This window comes from Carassius auratus, chromosome 47 (genome assembly GCF_003368295.1).
Source record: "Carassius auratus strain Wakin chromosome 47, ASM336829v1, whole genome shotgun sequence".
NCBI lineage: Eukaryota > Metazoa > Chordata > Actinopteri > Cypriniformes > Cyprinidae > Carassius > Carassius auratus.
The window spans coordinates 11,770,800-11,791,294 of record NC_039289.1 but is presented as its reverse complement, the minus strand read 5'-3'; positions in this window follow the sequence as shown (position 1 = coordinate 11,791,294).

The window sequence follows — 20,495 nt, the reverse complement described above, 5'->3', positions numbered from 1 at the left end:
GCATGTGTGTGACGAGATTAGGCTTGCCAAAGCCCACCCTCTAAACTGCGTGCAAATATTGTGCAAGCCGACATTATAAAACCAACATACTTGGTGGAAAAAAAGTATTTAAAATGCTAATAATTGCATAAAGATTAAGATAGGTCTGGTGCTTATCTAGACAACTTGGTTATAACGTTGTGAAGGAACTGGCTTTATTGAAAACATTATTAATAGTATACTTGATTCCAAATGAAACAGCATGTTTATTTTGTTCAGAAGTGTGATGTGAGGTCATAGAAATAGATGCATGATCAAATTCTGGAAGCGCCGGATCCGGATCCAGCCTGTTCCGGCACAAATTATGCCCTGCATGCTTCCCCTCCAGGATCAGCTGTGAATCAACACAGAAGGCAACATTTTCTCAAAAATATAACATTCACAAGAATGATACATTGTTTACTGCAGTCGTGATTCCTTTGCAAGTACATTTATGCATCCCCTGTGCCACATTAAAGTAACTTGAAATGCACCTTTTCACAATATATACTTTTGTTTCCAGTATAAAGACAGCTCTAGAGAAAAAGCCTAAAAGCCTACAACAGATTTTGTGAAATGCAAAAGTAATTTAAATGTATCAAAATGTATTTTCCATCAAATGTAATGATGTAACTTTCTGAAATTTTGGTTTAATTTTTGAGCAAAAAAGTGCATTGTTAAACTGTATTTCCCCGACACACACACACATACAGTATATTATATTATATATATATATATATATATATATATATATATATATATATATATATATATAGACAAACCACACAAAATTGTTGAGTGTTGCTTAACTTTATATTACCAGAAAATCCTTCCGAATATAATGAAAATATATAAAATATTCAATATTTCTCTCCTAGTACTAGAGTCTAATAGATACACTAAGGAAAGAGGTAAATAACAATATTAATGTCGCTCACAAAGATCTATGAATTCTCTAGTGTGTAGACTGGGGTATGTATCCAATAACCACACGGACTGGACATAAACCATTTTCAAATGTCCTGAGGTTGTGAAAGGCATCGGGGTTATTACGATGGTGATGGCTATATCAGGAAGATGAGGGGATCGTTGTACAAATTAATTGAATAATTTATCAAGCGAAGCCATAATTAGTCAGGTCTGAATCAATGGAGTACAGGCAAATGTGCTTGATTAGACGATGAGGCTGACCTGTAACTAGCAGACAGTCTATAATGAGCCGATATTCAGTTCTGAGTGTTAATGGCAAAGACTTCAATCAGATTAGATACTACAACTGTCATTTTGTTCATGGTGTACAGACAGACAGAATGAAAGACGGACAGACAGACAGACAGACAGACAGACAGACAGACAGACAGACAGATAGATAGATAGATAGATAGATAGATAGATAGATAGATAGATAGATAGATAGATAGATAGATAGATAGATAGATAGATCATCATGTTGAAAGAATGATAGATAGACAGATATACACACTTACGTATCTACAGACACATAGCAGAAAAGACTAGTTAACTGTTAACTGACTAGCTAATCTTGTTGAACACCAGCTTGTGCTGGCTGGAATCTACTAAAAAAGCTTAAACCACAAAAGAACAGCTAAACACTTTAGGCTGCACTCTTCAAATCCTCCAGAAAGGCTGCACAGAAAGAAAAAAAAATGCATGAAAAGGAAAAACATATCTCACAAACAGGCCACACAAGCGATAACTTATCTCTCAATTTCTGTTATAGCCTGCAGCCAGGCTTTCTCCAGCCATCATAAACACAGCAAAACAGCTACACTTACATGCTAAACCACATCCAGAAACACAGATCTGTCCCACACTGCAAAGCTAAAAGGATTTTTCATTTTGTCTTTTTTTTTTCTTTCTTTGACTCCATGGCTTCTAGCATGTTAACACTATTAGCCACACCATCGCTTGCGCTAGGTAAAACCTTTATCAATCCCCTCAGTGCTAGCATCTCTGCAGCTGCGCCAAATGCTATTTTGCTAGCAGGAGGATAGTAAATCCTTCCTGTTTTTTAAATGGGTATTTTAATATGTGATTAATGACATCTTATTATAGTATTAAACCACCCAAATATGTATATATTTCTTTCATATTTTTTGTTGTCATTGCATACTGCTTTAGAATATTCAACATTAAGAAAAGTGATTAGTGTAGCCTGCTTAAAATCACCTTGAACATTACACAAAAGAACAAAAACATTTGACTCAATAATACCTTCAATTTTAGGTGCTTTTCAAAACACTCAAGTACAGAGTACATCATAAAAGGAAAAGAAATACAAAACATCATAACCTCATCAACATACATCATCAAATAAAAGTTATACAATACACAAAAATAATAATACAAAGCTATCCAAAAACACACAAACATAGAAATCAGATAATCAAATCACTAAAAGCTATTCTAAACAGATACATTTTAATCTGAGCTTTACCGTGGGAAATATAATCCAGCTGGCAAATGTGCGAAGGCAAAGAATTCCAGAATTTTGGCAGAGCACAACTAAAAGCCCTAACACAAAAGCAACTCAACTTGAAATTTGGAACTCTCAGTAGGTCTGCAGTGGATGATCTCAGAGAACGTGTAGGAGTGTAATATTCAAGAAGATTTGAAACATAAAAAGGAGCCAGATAACGAAGTGCTTTAAGGGTAAGCAGCAAAATGTTATATTTTATGAGATAATGAACAGGAAGCCAACGTAGTTCGAATAAAATGGGAGTTATGTGATCAGTGACATGTTAGTGGCTAACAATTCTTGCAGCTTCATTCTGAATGATCAGTAATCTATGAATTTGTTTTTCAGGAAGACCAAATAAATGATAATTATAATAATCAATCTGTGATGTAACCAAGGCATGAATATGAACTTCAGTGCTATACTGAGAAAGTGATGGGCAATGTTATGCAAATTAAAAGAAAAATGCAGTACATTAAATATTATTAATATGGGAACCAAATGAAACCAAACTATCAAATATAACTCCAAGACTATTCAACTGGGTGGAAATATTTCCCGGGGAGTTATCGATAAGCAGGGTGAGAGGTCGATAAGGTCTAGACCCAACAAGTAGGACTTCAGTTTTACTTGTATTTAGCTTTAAAAAGTTTGTAGCATAAGTTTGTTAACATCCTGAAACATTTAGCGAGTTCAGAAGGAGGATGGGGAGTGTTAGGTTTTATGGATATATATACAATTGTGTGTCATCAGCATAAAATGGAAATTAATGCCATACATGCAAAAAAAAAAAAAAAAAAATGACCAAAGGGTAAAATATGAATATGAAATAAAAGCAAACCCAACACTGACCCATGTGGTTCACCTTGAGAGACTCTGGCTGAGCATTCTTAATCTGAACAAATTGCTTACTGTCACTTAAATAAGATGAAAACCAAAAACAGCATTATCAGATAATTAATCCAATACAAGCCAATCGTTCCAATAAAACTGAATGACTAATAGTATCGAAGGCAGCACTAATAACTAGAAGACTAAGAATGGACAGAAGAACGGAATCAGTTGCAAGGAAATCATTTGTAACTTTAACAAGAGCTGTTTCTATGCTATGTTTGGATCTGAAACCCGACTGAAATTGCTCATAGAGATCATTACTTTGTAAATGGGCTTCAAGTTGAGTTTCAATTGTTTTGTGTGTGTGTGTGTGTGTGTGTGTGTGTGTGTTTAAGTATTTTTTAGATAAAAGGAAGATTAGAAATAGGCCAGTAGTTATTGATATCATTAGGATCTGCACTAGAGTTTTTAAGAATTCGAGTCATAGAAGCCAATTTTAATAGTAAAGGAACTGTAGCAGTAGATAACGAGGAACTCACTATACAGCAGGTGTAATAATGCAAGAAATTGAATAAATACAGTACTTAACTAAAACAGTGGGTAAAGGATCAAGTGAACAAGAAGGCGGCTTTGACCTTAAAATCAACTCATAAGGAAACTTAATATATCAACTGAAGGCAACTCAAATTTAGAAAGAATACTTGTATTCCAAGACTTTGATTGTATCCATCTGGATAATCGTTAGACATTGAAATAGAGTTAAGTAATTATTGATGTACTATATACTGTCAATCTTAGTTAGACCTAGAGAAAATAGAAAAGGATAAACATTGTTTGGGAGAAATTGAATCAGTATCAGACGAGTATCAGGGCTAAAAAGATACTTTTTTTGTATTATTCTGTCCATTGCTTATGACATTTGCATAAAAAGTTGATTTTGTACTTTTTAGTGCATCCTTGAACGAGATCAGATGCTCTGACTACATCTGTCTGTGTATTTCAAGACCAGTTCTTTTCAACAGTCTCTCCAGTCGAACACCTATACTCTTTTGGTGAAGGAGTTCAGAAGTAGAGGAAAGGGAAGGAGAAGAATAAACAAATTATACAGTTTGAGTTTTCACAGGAGCCACAGTGTCAAGTATTTGAGAAAAACTGTCATTATAAAGACATATCAAGTCAGATGTGAAAGAAATTAAAGAGCACTGTTTTACTGAGTAGTCAGTCATTCCATCCAAAATATTGAGGTCACAATTTTTTTGATATTATGAAATAAAACAGAATGCTGTGGTTTAACTCTTGTTGAAGGAATGGTAACTTTGAAATATACCGGCTTTTGATCGGAGATAGGAAATTCGGTAGAAGAAAAACCGAAAGGAATAACAGCAGAACAACATACTTAATCTAAAATATGACCTTTGTTGTGTGTTGGAAATTTAACACACTGTACTCCAAGGCTGATTTAAAATCATTGTACTGAGTGCTAGTAGTATTGCTACTGTATAGTTAAACTTAATCTCCCATCGACATAATATTAGGAGACAAAGTAAATAAATGTGTTAAAAATCAGTAAGAAAAGTAGGCAAAGTTGACTTTGTTGGTCTGTAAATCAACAATGGTTGGAATTGAACCTTTAAGTTGTACAGCCATGATTCTAAAGATTTCTCCAAAACAGAGATAGGACAAACTTTATAACTGTCAAAATAAATAAGTGCAAGACCACCCCCTTTACCAGAGCAATGATTTTTACATATATAAGCATATCTAGGCGGTGCTGTTTGATTTAAATGAAAGAAGTCATTTGGCTTTTGCCAAGTTTCAGTAACACACATCAAATACGTTTCAGCAATACACATGCAAACCGATAGTCTGCAGTGTCCATGGGAAAGCTGCTTGTGTAACCCGCAGACGACGGCAAAAGCCAAAGAAGAAGCAGCTTGTCGGAGAAGCGTTATAGCAGTGACTGTGGCAAATTGACTGTAGAAGATAAAAACTCTGACCTTGGTAATGGAGTCAGCATTTCATAATCAACAGGCCTTCCAACATTTTTAGACATTCTTGGGTTAGTTAACCAAAAATACTGAATTTGTCCAGGTAAATCAGATGTGGAGCAGCATTGATCAGAGGAGAAGAGAGAATAATCCACAACAGCAGCTTGATCGACCTAGACATTACTTTGTGAAGACAGTGGCATTGAACATTATATGTGTTTTAGCCATATCAAAACAGTAGTCATGAGCATGGGCTAATGTTTCCCTCTGTTTCCAGTATACAACGACCCCTGGCTGTTCTAGTGTAAATGATTTTATTCTAATAATCAGTTTTCGTATGATTTACATTGTATGAAACAAGTCATACAAAATCATCACTCTGTAAAATAGTTACATTTTCCCGTAACATCAATTTGTAATATTGGTGTGAATGTTTGGGTTGGGGGTAATCTCATTTGTATGTCTTTGTACAATCCGTTAATGCTCCATTGGAAGTTTGGGGATAGACTGCCATGCTTTATTCCTATAAAATAAAAATAAAGTTTCGTCCGATTCATGTTGCATACATTTTTACAAAATAGCCACCTCTAAAAAATTTTTTTTACATTTTTAAAACCCTGGGTTTTCGTACAAATCAATTTGTTTAATACAAATTTGTAATTGGTGGCTAATTCATATTAATTTGCACAATCCCATGTGTACATTTTCGTACAATCTGCTTTTGCCACATTGACAGCATAGGGTTGGACAATCAGGTTTCTTTTTTTATTTTTATAAAATCATATGTTTTGCACGATTCACATCGCATGAATTCATACAAAATCACTACTTCATAAAACAGTTTTGTTCTCCTGTAAGATCAGGCTGTGAAGTTGTATTGGTGGCTAACTTGTATGAATTTGTAGAACCCCGTTTCTAGTTATTCATAGGATTTCCTTACACCCCACTGCTGTTCATGATTTTATTTTTTTTCTAGACATATTTAAATTTTTATGCATCACAATGTATTAGTTCATACAAAATCACCACCTTGTAAAATAATTATGGTTTTTCTAGAGACTGCGTTGTGATATTTATGGGGGGGAAACTAGTTTTGGTAAATTGGTGGCTAATTCATGTGGATTTGTATGATCTCATATATACATGTTCGTACGATATGCCTACACCCCACTGACGGTGTTCAAATACAAAGGCATACAAAAAATATGTAACTTTGCCTATGACCCATTAATGTCAAGCTTTTTCCAAATACTAAAGCAGTAATATTGATTGTATTAATAATTGATTCATTTTTTTATTATTATTATTATTTAGAGTTATTTTAAGCTACAATATAATTGTAAAAACTAAACATATTTTATGTGCATATTGAGGAGTTAGTACGCTGTTGTTGACTCCTATCAAACATTCTCTTTGCCTTTAACAGACTTCAGTCACATGGCAGCAGCTCTTTGAGAGGGGAGGCTCTCTGCAGTCAGCTGTCTGATCTCAGTGTGGTTTTGATTCCAGCAAGCGCGGGTGAACTCAAAGTTAAGCAGGTGTGCTAATGTAAACTCTCTCTCCTATTGATCTGCACATGAACTGCGGCTGTTACAAAGTGTCTCTCTTGAGACCCGCTGGCTATAGTGTTTTGAATATTTTACTCAGATAACTACACACCTCTGAAGCCCCTGGCATCAGCATGTAATTATGCTCAGAAATGTCCACTGCACTGTCTCAGGGCTGTATGTTTAAACTATCTGTAAAACAGTATGTTTTTCAATGAGTAGCATGTTTCCTCTGTAGGGAAGTCAAAAATAACGGTATCGGCAAAAGGTCGTTCTCATATTAATATTTTGTACTCTTTTATTTGCACTCTGGTTTACCTTTCGTGTAGCTCAGTTAGTAGATTATTGCGTTATACCTTGATATGTAATCATGCTATCATGGGTTCGATCCCAGGGAATGGACGTGCATGAAAATATATACGCTCAATAAATCATAATTTAGCATGATTTCTGTGAGGGTTTAGGGGTGGGGCTAGGTGAGGTCATTCGAATGAATAAACCAACTAGTAAAATATGCATGAAATACTGTGAGATCGGTGTAAAAAGCCCACACATTGCATCATGCGTTTTGATTGGTAATGATGTTATACGTCATTTCATGACGACAATGACGCGATACTGTCATTAATTTTAAATGTAAATATAGGTCGTAATAAATGCTTGCACAAACAACCTATATGGCCGTTTTTTGTTGGAGGACAGACTCGATAAAAAAAAGGTAATTGTGACTTTATATTTTGCAATTTACACTTTAATTTTCTCAGAATTCTTAGCAAAATATTTGAAATAAAAACTCAATTGTGAGAAGAAAATTCAGAAATCTATCTTAATTCGGAGGTTTTTTTGGTGGAAACAAAAAATCTGAATTGCGAGATATGAACTCAAAAACGATTTCAGGGAAAAAATAGAAAAAAAAAAAAAAAAGAAAATTCTGCAATTCCAAGTTTATATCTTGCAACATTTATGGTGTGATCTCACAAGTTGATATCTCACAATTCTGACTCTCTTTGTTTTAGACTTGCGAAGAAAATTGTCATGAATAAAAATGTAGAACAAGCTTCCATATGAAATTCATATAATTTCGGTTTGTTTGTCTTTTTTCTTCTTTATATATATATATATATATATATATATATATATATATATATATATATATATAAATAACAATGATTTCCATAGAAACTGAAAAGTAGCATATTTATTAGCAATATTTGATATGAAGATTGATATTGAGAATCTTCATACATCACCGATATTGGCATTTAATAATGTTTTCAGTTTTATTGCATATTTTAGAACACAATACAATTAAATTTTAATGTATGCATTTAGCAGACGCTAAAGCAACTTACAGTGCGTTCGGGCTATCGATTTTTACCTATCATGTGTTCCCAGGGAATCGAACCCCCAACCTTGCGCTTGATAAGCAATGCTCTACCAATTGAGCTACAGGAACACTACAATGCAATGAACTCAGTAGTTTTATTGACTAGTATTAACATTTGTTTCTTCTGTTTTATTGTTGCTATTAATTTCAATTTCTGATTGTTCAATATATACTGTACTATGTTTCTATATACACATATAAACAAAATATATTTATGCATGTTTAAACTGTTGACGGCAGACACTGGCGTCACTACACTGGAAATCAATGGGTTACCAAATTTTTCAAAATATCTTCTTTTATGTTCCATTGAAACTCACAAAGGTTTGGAATAAGTTGAGGGCGAGTGAATGATAATAGAATTTTCATTTTTGTGCAACTATCCCTTTAGTAAACATATCACAGATATTTGTTTAGGTGCAGGTGTAGGAATGCAGAAAGGTTGTGATTTCGTGGTAATCTTGTGTTTATTCCTCAGTCGACCTCAGCCGAAACTCCTGCATGCCTACACAACTACAAACACACCAAAACAACACGACCCCAAGCTACTTAGTGAAGCTCTAGAATCTTCTTCCCTCTTATTAAGCGGTTTTCAAAATGTCTGCTTGACAAATATTTGGGCAGGCCTGCTAAAGAGGGGCAGGCAATCAGTCTCTGGGATGGGGGGTTGATGAAACAATGCTCTCTTTGTCCCGTCGCCCCTCCTGTTTGTTTCTGTGGTGTTCGGGCAAGTTTAGGATTCCATTCACACAGCGCCTGTTTGGAAGGTCAAGCCAAGAAACGTTGGACACGTTGGCATTTTTCTTTTCAGTGTGAGAAAAGAGAGTGCAGAGAGAGGGTAAGTAAAGGTGAGCTGTGAGTGTGCTTTATCATGGTAAACAACATTACTGGAGTGTTGCAGGCCTGAAAAACACTCACAAACAACCATGAACGCAGAAATACATTGAAATACACTGAAGAAAAATAAATAAATAAAATAAATCACTAAGAAATCGCTTTTAAATATGACAAGAAATTAGAAAGAAATAGGCTTAACATTTCTCCACAGATATTTTATAAGGTTCAGGTTCAAATTTGCCATATGGACCAGCAGACAGTGGCTTGGTTTAAATGTCACTTCTGTGTGACAATAAACCCGGAAAAAATTTCCTTAATTTCATTAATCTGCGAGTTAAAGCCTGGCGTGTATATTGTGATAAGTGCACAAATGCTAATTTGGGAATAGACTTTACATATATTTGTGCTGTTATGGCATTTAAATGTCATGTAACTTTTAAATGAATATAATCTCATAACAGATATTTTATGGCCATAAAGTCGTAACATTATATTTGTTATATTTCTATACGTTAAAATATTTCTCAATTGTCAAAAATTCCAATAGGAAACTGTGTTCCATTATATTAAAATTATATGTATTTTTGCCTCTTAAATGGAAATTAACCATGCAAAAAAAATAATAAAAAATGAAATAATAATAATAATTGTATATATATATATATATATATATATATATATATATATATATATATATATATATATATATATATATATATTAGGGCCGGGACTCGATTAAAAAAATAATCTTATTAATTAGAGGCTTTGTAATTAATTAATCGAAATTAATCGCATGTTAATCGCAGATAAATATTTGACCTGAGAACAGTGAGAAGTAATTTTTTTTTTTTTCACATGGATTTATAGTATACCACTGAATAATGACTGAATACATAAGCTTATGCAACAAAATATTGTTTATTTTTGTTTAACCAAGTCTAGCAGACCAGTGCAATTTTTGCCATTAAGTGTAGCAATAGCATATTTACAGTAGAAACAATTTAGAAATAGTACATTTCAGAAATTCAGGAAGCTTATAGGTGCTGGAACCTTTTGTAAAGTGTTTTTTAAGTAAAACACAAGACTGTCAATTACATTCAGAACATTGGAAACACTGACTATTAGAAAACATCTCTCTGTTGCTTCAGAGGCTATAACATACTAAGTCCAACTCTCAATAACCTTTGCCAAAATAATACATAGTTCAACATAAAGTGTACAGTCCACGCTAGCTGCTATATGTTTTGCGTTGAGGTGATACTTGAGGTTCGATGTGCTGCGGTGATATGCGAACGCTAGTTGGTGCTTCAGTATAATCGGTCCGCCGAAACTCATCCAGTGAGAAACGTTCCGCGGTGCAAAAATAAGTTATTAAAAATGTGGGAATTTTTTTTCTGTAATTAATTAATCTTAGTTAACACGTTATTTTTTGTGTAATTAATTCATCTCAATTAACGCGTTAAAGTCCCGGCCCTAATATGTATATATATATATATATATATATATATATATATATATATATATATATATATATATATATATATATATATATATATATATATGTGTGTGTGTGTGTGTGTGTGTGTGTGTGTGTCTGTGTGTGTATTGTCTGTAAAAGTCACTGACTACTTTCATTGTGTGGAAAACAGCAGCTTGAAGATTCTTGAAAATATGTCCCTTTGTGTTCCTCAGAGGGGGATAAAAGCCAAACGGGTTTGAACTTTCAATCCTTTTGTAATGGGTACCAACAGGGCCATTGATTGCTCATACACAATGAAGTTGTTTTCCATTTCTCTAGCAGCCCCTTCCTTCCTGCTTCTCTCCCTTCTTGTTAACATTTGGCAAAATAAGTAGATCCACATTTAGTTAATGATCACCCGCCAATGCAAATTGGCTCTTTTGATATTCAGATGATGACTTTTCGGCTGTTTATTTACCTTCCCATATGTCCCTCGGCTGCTGTATGCTAATTTTATTCATTTCTCTGTCCTGAAAATTAGAGCAGGAAGGAAACAGTGAGCAAACAAAGGGCAAAGAGAAGGTACTGTTCATAGAAAAGGGCCGATATGAACCGAGTGCACATTCGCGCAGAAGCAGAGCGTAATTGTTTAGTTGGATGTGAACTCACTGTCTAAAAAGATAGGGAGGTTGTCACATCAATTGGTCATGGCAGAGTTCAGTGCATACAGATCCTGTTATTGCGCTCGCGGTGGGCCATGAGGAATGCTGCCTGAAAGTCATGTGGGACTAAGACCTGATGCTCACTGGCCCACATGAATGATACTCTGATGTTAACGTGTGCGTTTGGCTGAGGAAACGATTCAGGGCATGACGAAACTCACGGGTTTGACAGTCCTCTGCTAATACATGCTGCTCTGGGGTGTTGGTTTATTTCTGTAAGTAGGTGAATTTCCGCACTGTTACAGCAGGTTTGTTTACTTCAGGAGATGTTTACAATTGTGTTGAATCCAATGAATGAACTAATGAACAACACAAAAACATGTCTGTCGGGAAACATGGACAAACAAGTGTGTAGTTTTTATGCTGTACTGCGAAAATAATGATTGTTTGCGAACAGGTTTCCTTTCTTCTGAAATTGTTTGGAAAAAGAGGGAGGCCCATCCTGTTAGTCGAGCCAAATGTTGACATGCTGGGTCATACAAATAAACATAGGTTAAAAGGGCCACTGTGTTTACACTCCAGGAGCCATATCAAAAATAAAACAATTGTATCTAAATTAAGTTTGGAGTTTGTACTACAAACCGTTTTTCGAGAAGCTTTTACACAACACCATTTTCAACTAAAAACAGGCTTTTTTATTAGGGGTGTAACGATACGCGTATTCGTATTGAACCGTTCGGTACGACGCTTTCGGTTCGGTACGCGGTACGCATTATGTATACCGAACGGTTCGTTGGAGTAATAAATTATATTTGAAAAAAAAAAAAAAAGAGAGAGAGAGAAATATAATGATATGCGTTCAACAAGGTAGCCCAATAACCCAAACAACGTAACAGGCAACGCCCCTGACACTCCCGAAGAAGAAAAAAACACCATCTTATATGTTTATGTTAGGCTACTCAGCAGGCGCTCGCTCACTCAGTACACGCTGAAGGCTCGTTGCAAAATAGCCAATGCGTTTAACAGACTAGAAATGAGAAGATCCTCCAATAACCAACAGGTCTGGTGTTTGGGTGCACTTTGGATTCCCTTTAAGCTATAATGGTGATGGCAAGAGAGTGGTGGATAAAAAAACAACGGTATGTCGCATCTGCAGCGGGAATAATAAAAAAAAAAAAAACACCAGCGGGGATATATGCGTCAGTACTATCTGATAAAAGACGAAAAAAAGGAGAAACATGCACGCAGCAAACTATCCCTGCAGCATTTAGAAACTATAGCTTACAGGGAATCCAACCCAAACACCAGACCTGTTGGTTATTTTAGGATCTTATATTTCTGGTCTGTTAAAGGCATTCGACATTTTGCAACGAGCCTTCAGCGCGTGCTGAGTGAGCGAGCGCCTTAGGGGCCGTTCACATATCGTGCCTAAAAACGCGTGGAAAACGCTAAGCACGTCTTTCTCCTCTTTCCAAAGCGCTTGGGCAGAAGCGCTCATGAGGCGTCTGTCTTTGCTAAGCAACAATGACGTGCTCTCTCCATGAGACGCGGAAATTTCAGCGAAGGATAAATGGATTTGCAGCTCTAAAAATCGCTTGCAGTAGCTCTGCTACTAAATTTATTTCAAAATTGCAATCCATATACAACTATGATCAGCTGATCCTTCATCTTGGCTGAGCTCTCAACGTTGTTACGGGAAAGGATGAAGCTGATTGGTTGGTTCTTGTCACATGACCCGCGGTGCGCTTGCGGCATTCTGAAAAGTTGAGATGTTTTTACATTTTGCTGTATCTAAAACGTATCGAACCGAACCGAACCGAACCGTGACATCAGTGTATCGTATCGAACCGAACCGTGAATTTTGTGAACCGTTACACCCCTATTTTTTATGTATTTTGGCCATTCATTACCACACATGGTGTTTTGGGTGCATGAAAAAACTTTAATAAATAGGTTTAGAAGTGCAAGTTTTTGAAAACAATACCTTTATTGTCTCGGTGTAAACAATGAAAATGTGAATTTTTGAGAATGGTGGTGTCATGCATGTGTATATTAGGGGTGTAACAGTACATGTATTAGTCCCAAACCACTATTATACGGACATCACGGTTCAGTTCATGCAGTCAGACGATGTATACAGTCAGACATAGGCAATCAATCCAGAAGTGGACGCATGGTAATGCAACACTAACCGTCACAACAGGAAAGAGCAGAAGAGACAATCCACACACTAGCTTAAAACAAGAACGGCGAGCTCAGATGACACTCAAGGACTCGAAGAACCGCCTGCTTGTTTTAAATCAGCAGTGAGGGAAAGTTTCAAGATCCAGAGATGCACTGGTGGACCAGCCATAATTCCTGAAAATATATTTTTTTGCCCAATCTCTATTCCGGAATTGCACACAAACTGCGTTGCAATTATTTCCCAAAATGTAATTTGTGTGGAATTTTTATGACGTCTGTAAAGAGGAGAAAATACTGTACAAGACAGATCAAGCTTACCTGTTCGCAACTTTGTAAAAATATGGCAAGACAAATATGTGGGGGTTTTATATGAATGAATTTAAATTATTATCCTCTTACCTCCATATAATGCACATTACATTAGTGTGTATAAGTGCAGCTGCATTGTTTACAGTGGTAACCAAGGAAAAACTGCTGTTCCATAAGCGCCACCTGCTGTCAGATAATAAATTAGCACTTTCATTCAGTCCGTTGGCTATTTTATTTCTGTCCAGGTGTATAATATAGCATAATTTCAAAGATTTAAAGTCAGAGCAAATCCATTTTTAGCTTTACATCTTGATATTATACCGCCTAATTCAAATAAAAACAACTATTCAGGCTAAATTATTGCAGCTCCTCTGTCTGTCCAAACTAAATGAAAAAATACATTTCCTGTTTTACCAAACCTGTATCGAACCATGACCCCAAAACTGAGGTGATCTTCTGTGTATCTTTACAGCCATAGTTTGTAGGAATATGTGCATGAATGTAGTGTTTCTTTGCAAAGGAAAACAATAAACACAAAGCAAAATCTGAACATACTTTGAACAACTTTTTTGGAAGCCGCATTTTGATATGGATCAAAAACAAATAAGCAAGTGAAGAAAAATGTACTTCTCGCCTGGAAAATAAAGCTGAGGTAACCTTGAAGAAGAAGAATTACTTTGGTCGAAACAAAAGACAAGTATGTGAATTTACTGAACTCAAATGAAAGTTCAGTGCCGCTGTAAACATCAACTGTTCTGCGTTTTCATTGCTTTTGACTTTTTCCTTAGGCACTGAAGCTCAATTAGCTTCTTTTAAAAAAAGCTACATTTTCATTGTTGTTGTTATTCATCATTATGTAAAAGGATAGATAGCATCTGAGTTCATACATAAAAGCAGACTAAAACATTAAAGAAAAAAATAAGAACATAAAATAAATAGACTTTCACACTCACTAATTTCTTTCTAAATTCCGGTCCACTAATAATGTTGAACACACAACATTCCCTTAAGGAAGTATTTGGTTCCAGTTTAGTAATTTCTTTTCAGGAACCAAATATTATTTTTCTAGGAACATGCTTTTTTTTTTGTTTATGTTTTAACAATCGTAAAATAACATTCCCACAATGTTGCGGGGAAGTTTTAAACTTTAAATCTGTAATTTTTGTAATTTTGGTATTGCATTACATCCTTTGAGATGTGGTAAACTTTCAGAAAAATGGTATACAAATGGACTCTTTTGTCCTGCTAAAGTTGTAACCATGACTATGTAAACATTCTTGTGCATTATGTGTGATATTAATATTCTCAGAAAATATAAAACTGACTGTAATGTGTTAATTGATTGAATGATTGTGAGGATGCATCAGTCTCCATGTTTGAACTAATAACTAATGTTATTTTTCAATGTAATCTGTAATAGATCATGTTGAAGGCTCTATTAGACTGTCAAACACTGAGCCCAGATCATCCAGAGATTTACTCTAAGAACTGTTCCCAACCATCTGACCTCCGACCTTTAACCTCATCCTAAACATCACAGCCAGTTGGTCACATGACACAGAGGGTAGCCACTGAAACCTCAAAGTAATTTCAGTACAAGAATCAATTAGTGAGGCGTATAAGTAACTGACCTGTAGGTATATTGCATGTTTTTTGCAGTTAGGTTACAATACAGTATATTTCACAAATATTCCAGAAAGCGCAGCTTTATTGAGACATTGTAGAAGTGTTATCTGAAATAAATGTGGTCTGAATGTGTCTGTGGTTTTTCAGAAAAAGATATGGGCTCTTCAGACAGCAAGGTGTCAGTTTACCTTTGTGTCTGCAGTGCAGAGCTGAACCTCACAAAGGGAGTATCGCTCACACACACACACACACACACTGTTACAAAACATCAATACTCCAGGCCTCCAGGGAAGTGAAGTTACTTGGGTGAAGTTAGCCATCCTTCTGGGAGAAGAGCCAGAGACAGTAGCTGGAACTAGTTCATAAAGAGTCCCTGACTGAAAGTCCTTCACTTTGTTTGGCTCTAATGTTTGCGTGTTTCTTTATAAACTTCTGATTCCTCTAGAGACTTGCACATTTGTTCGGCGAGTGCAGGTCCAAATCATTACAGACTTAGATACAGATAGCTGAACCTGCATTACAGAGAAAATGCTTGAAACTGGAGCGTTGTCTGGCAGAACAGTCTGTACGGCTGTTGTCTGAACCGCAGGAAAATGTTTCTGATAATAGGCAGTGTTCATAGATTGCAGCTGATGTCTTGCTTCGGGCCTATTCATGTGGAGTGGTATTTTTCCTCGTAATTTAGAAACTATCTCCGCTTTTACAGCTTTTTAAATAAATAAATAAATAAATAATAATAATTACATGGATAGCGTCCCCAAAAATTATTTTATTAATAGGTTATATGACTTTTATTTGTTTCTGTGGAGGTGATGAAAAACTAACAATTAATTAAATCATGCAAATTTCCAATGACTGACTAATTTACTACTAACTAAATACCAAATTTTAGGAAAATCAAAGGAAAATTTAAGAAAAGAAAAAATAGGGTAATTAGTATTTCCTAGTTGCTTATTAGCATGTCTATTATTAACATATATGTTGTTTATTAGTACTCATAAAGCACTTATTCTGCATGATCATATTCTACATTCCTAATCCTACCCCAAACCTAAACTTAACAACTACCTTACTAACTATTAATAAGCAGCAATAAAGTTCATGGTTTGTTAACAGCGAGAATTGGACCTTAAAATAAAGTGTGACCGAATAATGAAATGCCATTTTGTAAATAATGTGTAATCTTGTAATCTATATAAAAAAAGTGGGTCACACTTTATTTTAGGGTCCAATTCTCACTATTAACTAACCATTAACTATGACTTTTCCCTCAATTAGCTCCTTATTTGCTGCTTATTAATAGTTTATAAGGTAGTTGTTAAGTTTAGGGTATTGGGTAGGATTCTGGATGTCATGCATTATATGTACTTTATAAGCACTAATAAACAGCCAATATGTTACTAATAGACATGCTAATAAGCAACTAGTTATTAGTGTGAATTGGACCCTATACTAAAGTGTTACCAAAAAGTGTACGGGGACAGGAGTTGTCAAGATCTAAAATTCATTTTATTTTTCTAGTTGATATCCATTTTCAGTCAAAAATATGCAACATTAAAGGAGTGAATTTGACTTAATAGGGTCTTCCGATCCAAATCTGTTTTTGATGGAAGGAAGCATTTTTAGCCAGTGACAATTTTTAACTGCTTTTATTGTGCTTGTATGCTCGTTTTGGGATATTAAAATGTTCATTCCACTTTCACTATGTGGAAAATAGCGACCTGGACATTATACCAACACATCGCTTATTCAATCACGCAAGGCTTGGCATTACATGACCGTGAGTATATTTTTACAGAATTATCATTTTGGAGTGAAATACTCTTTTACCATTTCAACAAAATAAATAAAATACATTTTCTAAAGCTGTTTTGACTTCTAATTAGAACCTTTATTTTTAAGATTAGCTTCATATATTCATCATTTTGGCAGGGAAGTCTCATTAACTAAACATCTGTTATCATACACATTTGTCTGTTGACTTGGGATTTGTCCTCGACATATCCATATCCCGAAAATCAATATCAATACAGTAAGTCAGAGATAAATAGGCAGGGATTTTGAGCCAGTGTTGTGAATGGTGTTTGTTTAGTCATCTCTTTCCACTGGGCTTCCGAGTGAAAGCAGATAGCGCATCTAATGATCTGCAGCGCTGCAGAGTCTCTCAAGCCTCCTGTGAACCGATCCCTTGCACAGGCTCTCAAAGGCACATGAATCCCACCCTTATCTCCCCTCTGCACGGCCAGATACATGCTGATTGAGAAAGATCCCAGTTGGCTGCTGAAGTGTCTTCCTTGGGGGAGGGAGGATGGCAAATGGGTCGAGAGAAGAGAGCCAACAGGTACTGCATCACACCGACACAACAAATTAGATTCAGCCACGAGGGGAAGGGAAGGAAAAGTCGTCCCAAGAGCGAATTTAAACACGGGTTTACTTTAGATGGAGTCTAGGCTGTGATTAAGTCCTTTCCCGATTTGGGAGACGACCTTCTTTGAGGGCAAGCAATCCCATCATGCTTTGTGGCATAGGACAAATAAGACAGGCCAGGACAAAGAAAAGGGAAACCTGTCCTAGTTAAACTCTTGCAAAAGAAAACCTTCAGTAGTATATGTATTATAATTTCAGACAATCTGAACTATCCTTATAAGGTTAAATTAAGTAATGTTTTAAAAAAGGCTTATTGACCTTTACCTTGACGGGTCTTTATGATATAATTTTGATAAAATGGTGATTTAAAATATTACTTAAGACCAATACAAAGAAAGGATTTTAAGAGATCTTGGCCAAATAAAAAGTATGAACATGAAAAGTTTGAGCATGTACTGCACTCAATACTTAGTTGGAGCTCCTTTTGCCTGAATTACTGCAGCAATGCAGCGTGGCATAGAGTCGATCAGTCTGTGGCACTGCTCAGGTGTTATGAGAGCCCAGGTTGCTCTGATAGTGGCCTTCAGCTCTTCTGCATTCTTGGGTCTGGCATATTGCATCTTCCTCTTCACAATACCCCATAGATTTTCTATAGTTTTAAGGTCAGGCGAGTTTGCTGGCCAATTAAGAACAGGGATACCATGGTCCTTAAACCAGGTACTGGTAGTTTTGGCACTGTGTGCAGGTGCCAAGTCCTGAAGGAAAATGAAATCTGCATCTCCATAAAGTTGGTCAGCAGCAGGAAGCATGAAGTGCTCTAAAACTTACTGGTATATGGCTGCGTTGACCTTGGACCTCAGAAAACACAGTGGAACAACACCAACAGATGACATGGCACCCCAAACCATCACTGACTGTGGAAACTATACACTGGACCTCAAGCAATGTGGATCGTGTGCCTCTCCTCTCTTCCTCTAGACACTGGGACCCTGATTTCCGAAGAAAATGCAAAATTGAGAGAACATAACTTCGGACCACTCAGCAGCCGTCCAGTCTTTTTTGTCTTTAGACGCTTCTGACGCTGTCTGTTGTTCGAGAGTGGCTTGACACCAGGAATGCGAAGCTGAAACCCATGTCTTGCATACATCTGTGCGTAGTGGTTCTTGAAGCACTGACTCCAGCTGCAGTCCACTCTTTGTGAATCTCCACCACATTTTTGAATGGGTTTTGTTTCACAATCCTCTCCTTGGTGCGGTTATCTCTATTGCTTGTACACTTTTTTCTACCACATCTTTTCCTTTCCTTCGCCTCTCTATTAATGTCCTTGGACACAGAGCTCTGTGAACAGCCAGCCTCTTTTGCAATGACCTTTTGTGTCTTGCTCTCCTTGTGCAAGGTGTCAATGGTCGTCTTTTGGACAACTGTCAAATCAGCAGTCTTCCCCATGATTGTGAAGCCTACAGAACTAGTCTGAGAGACCATTTCAAGGCCCTGCAGGTGTTTTGAGTTAATTAGCTGATTAGAGTGTGGCACCAGGTGTCTTTAATATTGAACCTTTTCACAATATTCACATTTTCTGAGATGCTGCATTTGGGATTGTCAGTTATAATCATCAAAATTTATAATAAATAAAAATTGGAAATAAAACACAATATATTATACAAGTTTAAATTTTTGAATGTAATTACTGAAATAAACTTTTTGATGATATTCTAATTATATGACCAGCACCTGTATGTGTGTGTGTATATATATATATAGTGCAATTAAAAAAAATTAAACATTCGAAATCTGCTCTAAAATATAGTACATTATTTAAATAAATAGCTATTTATTTTGTTAAATTTTTTATAATTAATTGCAATAAATTAAACTTACAGCGCTAGAAATAACCATTTTATTTTGGCAGAGATTATGGTTACCATACTGCATTTTTGCAAGGAATGAAACATATTAATTGAACACAAGCACTTCCAAACACAGTGACCTTTTCTGTTTGTTTCTATCATTCGGTCTATCATTCTTTATTGTCAGCTTATATGGAATTGCTTATGCAAAAAGCTCTCAACATGAGTGCATAATTGCACTAATTTTTGTCATTACAGGCCAATTTGGCAGGCCGAGAGTTTGGAATAGTGGCTCTTCAATATTTTAGATGTTATTTCAAATCTACTCGGTTACAATTAAACATCAATAAGGCTGACTGAGCCATTGGTGTCAGTTCTGGTTGAGAGATATAATAGAAAATGACTGGATCAATGCCTGCCTTCATATGAGGTTGATATCCATCACAGCAGATGGATTTTGACGTGTCTATCTCTGCATATGGTCCCGGCACAGACTGCAGAATGAGTAGCTTCATAACAGACATTTAGGCGGGATCCCTGCGGAGAAACGCTGGTGCGCTCATGCATTCTCTTCTTACGTCAGGAGCATTTCTTAAGCCGTTAGGGAGCAGCGGATGCTCTGCCTCACGTACACAAGGACAGGCTGTGTTAAACTCAAGAGCTGTGGAAACCAACACACACCTGTTTGTGTCATAAAATATATTATCTGCACCTAGATGTGCTGTAGGGCTCAACTGTGTGATTAAAATGCAGTGATATAATACAAACTCATTAGCTACACCTTGCTAGAACCAGGTTGAACCCCCTTTAGCCTTCAGAACTGCCCTAATTCTTCATGGCACAGATTCAACAAGGTGTTGGAGACATTCCTCAGAGATTTTGGTCCATACTGACATGATAGCATCACACAGTTGCTGCAGATTTGTCGGCTGCACATCCATGATGCAAATC